We start from the raw sequence: 6,000 nt of genomic DNA on the forward strand, positions 1-6,000 counted from the left end.
AGAACTGCTCCTGAGCAGAATGCAGGCCCACTGAGCTATAAGAGACTTAATTTACCTTTTCACTACTTATCGATCGCTGTTTGGCTTTTGTATTTAAACTTTCAGTGACACATAGCTCAAGGTTTCTGGTGTTATTATGCATGTTGTTGAGTCGACTATTCTAACTTCGGGGGTGAGGAGGAGGTACCTAGGTCAAATTTGTAATTGGATCCCTGTATCTTTCTTTTTTAGGCTGGGGAAGTGCAGCAAAGTAAAAAAAAAAAGAGCTGTGGCTGCATTTGGCTCCCTCTGAGCTGTATGGATTGGCCAGGCAACTGAGATGTGTCCTTAAGACCTGCTGCAGTTGGTTCCTTCCCTTTGGAAACCAGAACTCAGAGGACGGCACGAGACAGGCCGCAACAGTTCAGACGGCTCGCAGGCTGCCCTGGTTCCTTTTCATTTACCAGGTTCATTTATCCTAGCATTTCTCAGCATCGACCTCCCCTCCCCCACCAATCAATCCCCAGGGAAAATGGAATTTTATCACCCTGGACACTCGGTTCTACCCTCACCCTTTGGCTCCCCTCTCTACCCCCGGCACACATTCCATCTGGCTCTGTGTGTGTGTGTTCTGGGCCTGCCAGAACATTCCAAGACAGAAGCAATTGCTTCCTGCCTGGCTCACGTTGTCAAGCAAGATACGTGAGGCCAGAGACAGGTATCTGTCAGGGAAGCCAGATGTATGATGCTGGCAACCTGGCACAAGGAGAAGAGGAGGGCACAGGGGTTTCTGTGTTACCCCTGGAGCTAGCTAACCAGGAAGGTGGTTACATAAGGAAGCATGTGGGTTTGAGCACAGCTGTTCACCTGTTGCTGATTAGTGCGCTGCCTATCAGCCATGCAGGCTCACTGAGCTGTCAGATGCAGACAGACGCAATCGAGAAGGGTCGGTTCTGTTTAGCAAAAGCTTTTATTGAACCCTGGACTCTGTTAGGTGCTGGGAAACCTGAACTAAGTAAACCAGAGTCCATGCTCCCAAGGAGCTCATGGTCAAGGAGAGGAACACGGGCCAGTAAACAGTCATTTACAGTCCCCATGAGAAGACAAGGACACTATCTCCACTGGACAAAACTCCTGCAGAAATGCTCTGAAAGTTGAGTCAGGCAGATGTGGTATTTTCCAGATGGGTGTTCCAGGCAGAGAGAACAGTATGTACAAAAGCAACGTGCCCTAACTCTGAAACAGTCACATTAAAGCTCAGGTTCAAATGCCAGGAGCAGCGTTAGGAATGTGGCCTCCTTCTCACGGGGCCAAAATCCAAGCCGCACAACCAGAGAGGAGGCAGGCCCGCTGCTGCCAGGCAGACTCTGTGCAGACCCTGATGGCCCGACGAAGGAAGAGCAGGGCCGCTCTGCAAGAAGAAAGTGTGGGAGCTGGAGCCTGGGGACATCTTAAACCCCTTATGTATCTGGGAGGTTATGAACCAGGATAAAAGGGAGAATCTAGGTGTGCAGAACTGAAATCTGCCCATCTGAATGTGACAGGAGGTTTAATAAGAGCCCTGGGGGTGGGGAGCACAGGAGACATGAGAACTGGAACGTTTACAGAACAAAAAAGAATTCGCTTGCTGGAGGTGTGTTCTGTGTCTCTACCAAAAAGAGATTTTCCATCCAAGATCAGGTCCTCAGCTCCCCCCACAGTGTCACTCTCTGTGGGTTATCTCATGGGGCCCAGGACTTCAGCTGCCATGGACAACCCCCATCTCCCCGCCAGTCTCTCTCCTGGCAGACAATTGCTCACTGGACATCTTCACCTTGACACTCACGTACACTCCAACTTAACGCCATTACGTGTCCCAAACTGAGTATCTCCTCACTATCCTAGATTCCTCCCTCCAGCCCTCCCCAGTGGACTCTAGCTCAAGGGACAGGACTTCAATTCACCTTAATGCTTCACCCAGCAATCCCCAGCAGGTCTTGCTCTCCCCTCCTTTCTCTAAGCAAATTATTTACTAAATCTTTTTTTTTTTTTTTGGCTCTGCATGTGGGAACCTAGTTCCGTACCCAAAGATCAAACCCTTGCCCTAAGCCTTAGAAGTACAGAGTCTTAAAACTACTTAAAACTACTGGACCACCAGGGAAGTCCCTACTAAATCATTCTTGAACCTATTCACCTTAGATTAGTTTCCTATGGCTGTGTTTGTGCGTGCAAGTCCCTTCAATCGTGTCCAACTCTCTGTGACCGTATGGACCAGGCTCCTCTGTTCATGGGATTCTCCATGCAAGAATACTGGAGTGGGTTGCTATGCCCTCCTCCAGGGGATTGTCCCAACCCAAGGATCGAACCCACATCTCTTATGTCTCCTGCATTGGCAGGCAGGTTTTAACCACTAGCGGCACCTGGAAAGCCCTTCCTATGGCCACTGTAACAAATCACTACAAAGTCAGTGCCTTAAAACAACATGAATTAATTACCTTGCAGTTCTGGAGGTGAGAAGTGGAAAATGAGCTAAAATCAGTGTGTCAGCAGGGCTGTGGTTCCTTCCAGAGGTTTTAGGGGGGAATCAATTCCCTTGATATTTTCCAGCTGCCTGAATTCCTTGGCTCCTGGCCCCTTCCTCCATCCTGAAAGACAGGAGCACAGCATCTTCAACTCTTTTTGATTTTGATGAAATGCCTTCCTCCATCTTTCAAGAATTCTTGTGATTATCCTTCCTGATCCCATCCAGATAATCCAGGATAATCTTCCCATTTCAAAATCCTGAATTTAATCACACCTGGAAAGTCCCTTTTGCCTTATAAGGTATCACAGGTTCTGAAGATTAGGAAACGGACTTCTGCGGGCCATTACTCTGCCTACCACACGCTTCCTCCTATCCCAGTACCATGGCACCAGCATCTCTCACCCAGCTCCAGTGGGTACCAGCACACTGCTCTTATTCGAGCCACTCCTATGTCATCCTTTTATAGCTGCCTGATCACAGGCCTGTCTCCTTTGAGCTTTACATGCTGTGAGGACAAGGTTGGAATCTTGCAACATGTATGTTGGTACACCCACTATGGGAAAAGTATGGAGGTTTCTCATAAAACTAAAAATACAATTTCCAAATGATCCAGCAATCCCACTCCTGGTCAAATATCCAGATAAAACTGTAATTCAAAAAGATACATGCACTCCTGCGTGTTCACAGCAGCACAGCTCACACTAGCCAGGACATGGAAACAACCTAAATGTCCACCGACAGATGAGTGGACAAAGAAGATGTGGTACATACATACATACAGTGGAAGGTTACCCAGTCATTAAAAAAGAATGAAATAATGCCATTTGCAGCAACATGGATGGAACTAGAGACTATCATACTAAGTGAAGTAAGTCAGAAAGAGAAAGAAAAGTACATACAATATCACTTATATGTGGAATCTAACACACAAAACAAATGAGATTACCTACAGAACAGAAACAGACTCACAGACACAGGGAACAGACTTGTGGTTGCCAAGGGGGAGGAGGGATAGAGGAGGGATGGACTGGGAGCTTAGGACTAGCAGATGCAAACTATTACATATAGAATGGATAAACAATACTACTACTACTAAGTCACTTCAGTCGTGTCCGACTCTGTGCGACCCCATAGATGGCAGCCCACCAGGCTCCCCTGTCCCTGGGATTCTCCAGGCAAGAACACTGGAGTAGGTTGCCATTTCCTTCTCCAATGCATGAAAGTGAAAGTGAAAAGTGAAAGTGAAGTCGCTCAGTCGTGTCTGACCCTCAGCGACCCCATGGACTGCAGCCTTCCAGGCTCCTCTGTCCATGGGATTTTCCAGGCAAGAGTACTGGAGTGGGGTGCCATTGCCTTCTCCGGATAAACAATAAGGTCCTACTATATAGCACAGGGAACTATATTCAACAGAAGCAGAAGATATTAAGAAGAGGTGGCAAGGATACACAGAAGAACTATACAAAAAAGATCTTCACAACCCAGATAATCACGATGGTATGACCACTCACCTAGAGCCAGACATCCTGGAATGAGAAGTCAAGTGGGCCTTAGGAAGCATCACTATGAATAAGGCTGGTGGAAGTGATGGAATTCCAGTTGAATATTTCAAATCCTAAAAGATGATGTTGTGAAAATGCTGCACTCAATATGTCAGCAAATTTGGAAAACTCAGCAGTGGCCACAGGACTGGAAAAGGTCAGTTTTCATTACAATCCCAAAGAAAGGCAATGTCAAAGAATGCTCAAACTACCACACAATTGCACTCATCTCACACGCTAGTAAAGTATTGCTCAAAATTCTCCAAGCCAGGCTTCAACAGTACATGAACTGCGAACTTCTGGAAGTTCAAGCTGGATTTAGAAAAGGCAGAGGAACCAGAGATCAAGTTGCCAACATCTGTTGGATCATCAAAAAAGCAAGAGTTACAGAAAAACATCTACTTCTGCTTTATTGACTATGGCAAAGCCTTTGACACAATAAACTGTGGAAAATTCTGAAAGAGATGGGAATACCAGACCACCTGACCTGCCTCTTGAGAAATCTGTATGCAGGTCAGGAAGCAACAGTTAGAACTGGACATGGAACAACAGACTGGTTCCAAATAGGAAAAAGAGTACGTCAAGGCTATATATTGTCACCTTGCTTATTTAACTTATATGCAGAGTACATCAAGAGAAATGCTGGGCTGGATGAAGCACAAGCTGGAATCAAGATTGCCGGGAGAAATATCAATAACCTCAGATATACAGCTGACACCACCCTTATGGCAGAAAGTGAAGAAGAACTAAAGAGCCTCTTGATGAAAGTGAAAGAGGAGAGTGAAAAAGCTGACTTAAAACTCAACATTCAAAAAACTAAGATCATGGCATCTGGTCCCATCACTTCATGGGAAATAGATGGGAAAACAGTGGAAACAGGACCGACTTTATTTTTTTGGATTCCAAAATCACTGCAGATGGTGACTGCAGCCATGAAATTAAAAGGCACTTACTCTTGGGAGAAAAGCTATGACCAACCTAGACAGCAAATTAAAAAGCAGAGACATTACTTTGCCAGCAAAGGTCCGTCTAGTCAAAGCTATGATTTTTCCATTAGTCACGTATAGATGTGAGAGTTGGACTATAAAGAAAGCTGAGTGCCGAAGAATTGATGCTTTTGAGCTGTGGTGTTGGAGAAGATTCTTGAGAGTCCCTCGGACTGCAAGGAGATCCAACCAGTCCATCCTAAAGGAAACCAGTCTTGAATATCCATTGGAAGGACTGATGTTGAAGCTGAAACTCCAATACTTCAACCACCTGATGCGAAGAACTGACTCACTGGAAAAGACTCTGATGCTGGGAAAGATTGAAGGCAGGAGAAGGAGCCGACAGAGGATGAGATGGTTGGATGGCATCACCGATTCAATGAACATGAGTCTGGGTAAACTCCGGGAGTTGGTGATGGACAGGGAGGCCCGGCATGCTGCAGTCCGTGGGGTCGCAGAGAGTCAGACACAACTGAGCAACGGAACTGAATGATGATAAACCGTAATAGAAAAGAATATTTAAAAAAGAATCAATTTGCTGTTCGGCAAAAATTAACATATTATAAATCAACTATAATTCAATTATTTTTTAATATTTATTTTAAAAGGATTTTTTTAATCCTTTATTTAAAAGGATCTTCTTTTGTGTTGTCCCCCAAGTACCTTATAAGGTTCAAAGAACATTTTCTGAATTGGATTTTTAAAAATAAAACTCCTTTGATTGGAAACTCTCTGGGCCTCAGACCTGCTCTGCTTTGCTTTCTTAGTGCTTACTAGCTATTATGGACACAGGCCGTGCAGGGACACTTTCCTAGGGGAAGGGAGGGGCCAGTAAACAGCCCAGGGCTTGTCAGTCAGTCCCAGATCAGGAAGGCAACTGGGGACAAGGCCCTGGCAGAAAGGCCTGGGAGGTTTACCAAAGCAGGCATCCAGAAGAGAGGTTTCCCCTCCCAGGTCACATCGGTGAGGCTGGACACCGCAGTCTGTAATTTCA

This window comes from Bos indicus x Bos taurus, chromosome 11, assembly GCF_003369695.1.
Source record: "Bos indicus x Bos taurus breed Angus x Brahman F1 hybrid chromosome 11, Bos_hybrid_MaternalHap_v2.0, whole genome shotgun sequence".
NCBI classification, from domain to species: Eukaryota; Metazoa; Chordata; class Mammalia; order Artiodactyla; family Bovidae; genus Bos; species Bos indicus x Bos taurus.